This window comes from Marmota flaviventris, chromosome 8 (assembly GCF_047511675.1).
Source record: "Marmota flaviventris isolate mMarFla1 chromosome 8, mMarFla1.hap1, whole genome shotgun sequence".
Lineage (NCBI taxonomy): Eukaryota > Metazoa > Chordata > Mammalia > Rodentia > Sciuridae > Marmota > Marmota flaviventris.
In genome coordinates, this window is record NC_092505.1 from 55402173 (window position 1) to 55404151 (window position 1979).

A 1979-nucleotide genomic window follows, 5' to 3' on the forward strand; every position below is an offset into this window, starting at 1 on the left:
GCTCCAAACCCATTTCCCTGACAGCCCTCACCTATGCTAAAGAGTTAAAGGAACTCAAAAACATTGAAGAGCATTCAACTGTGCCTCAGTTGTGACCTTTGAAGAGAAAGATCTTCTTAGTCACCTCAGAGATTCAAGTCCAAGGAAGCCAGAAGGAATTCTGCAGCTAACAAATTAAAGCATATGTTAAGCTACCCAAGAAGAGTTACCCGTACTTAAGAGGTGGCCAGACACACAATCCAGGTAGCCCAGAGCCTATCTGCCAACAAGTGGACCCAAGGAGAAGTCATGCTTCTTCTCTTGATGCCATCTCAAGAGGATAAGAGAATCTGCCAAGCAGTCCCTGGGATATGTCTTGCAGCAAGTGACAAGAAAGGATCAAGATGTGGAAAAGAAAGTGAGAAATAGAGAAGTTAGGGTGAGAAAGGAATAAAGCCAAAAGTGGAAGAAAGACGGTGATAAGAAGATGGGGGGGGGGGGGGGTTAGAACACGGGAGGGAGTCTCTCCCTGCTGTTCACTTGGAGCAAAGATCTAGTAAATAAAGTTCTTTGGGAACACAGCCATGATCATTAGTTTACTTAGGTCTATGTCTGCTTTTGTGGAATAAAGACAGAGTTAAATAGTTACAACAAAGACCAAACAGCCTGCAAAGTAAAAAATATTTATTATCTGGCACTTTAAAAAGTGGCTGGCTGAGCACAGTAGCACACACCTGTAATACCAGCAGCTTGAGAGGCTGAGGCAGGAGGATTGCACGTTCAAAGCCAGCCTCATCAACTTAGTGAGACCCTGAACAACTCAGCAAGACCCTGTCTCTAGATAAAATATATTTTTTAAACATTTATTATATTTTTAGGTGTAGATGGACACAACACAATGCCTTTATTTTTATGTGGTGCTGAGGATCGAACCTGGTTCCCGCCCGTGCTAGGGGAGCACTCTTCCGCTGAGCCACAATCCCAGCCCCTACATAAAATATCTTTTTAAAGGGCTAGGGATATGGCAGGGTGGTTAAGCACCCCTGGGTTCAATCCTCAGTATGGGAAAAAAAAAAAAGGTTAGATGATCCTTGACTGAGAGTAAGAACGATGTTATAATTTTCCCCAATATTAATAGGCTCCTCATGATTCTTCAACTATTCTTTGTGCTTCAAGTTATCTTCAGAAACTGTCACCCTAAATGCAACCAAGACAAGATTCAAACAATAGAAACATCATTCAGAGCTGCAGCTTAAAGAGTGACCAAAGTAAAATTGCCCCAAGATACAAAAGAAACTGCAAAGCAATTTATATTAATTATATTAATTGATGCAATATGTGTTTTAACTAGTAGCATGTTTCTGTATATAGATTTGTTTGGGTTTCCTGATTAGCACATAGCAAAACTAAAATCACAATGTGTCATGGTGAAAAGGTTAATACGATCTAGTGGCTGAGGAAATTAAAAGGAGTTGATCAATGTATGAATAATAACATAAATTTGAATTATGGCTAACAAGTGAATTTTAGAAAGAAAATGCTTTATAAAGCATTTCCATCGTCTTCTCCTGACATGGATACACAAGTGTAGGTTTGAAAGTGGTGTTTTTATACTTCTATTCAAGTGCTTGATAACGTGAGATGAGTGGGCGGTGTGGGGCTGTGGGTGGTGCTGAGAGTAAAGAATGAATGCCATCCCATAAAATGTGAAGCAGAGTCATATAGGCTGCTCTGAGCTTTTAGAGAAATTCAAGAGGCAGGTGAAAGCCATGTCTCTTACATTTGGCCCACATTTTTCCAATACTGTCTTCAGATTTCTCCTCCCCACATCCTATAAACCTCCCATACCATCTTGTCCTGCTTCCATACAATACAATGACCAACTGCATTCCAGCCACAAGACTCTACTTTCCATTCTTTCCTTTATACAGCATTCCCTGTCCTGTTCCCAGGTCTGGGCTTCTGCACAAAGGCCCAAGCACTGCAGGCTACCTAGCCCA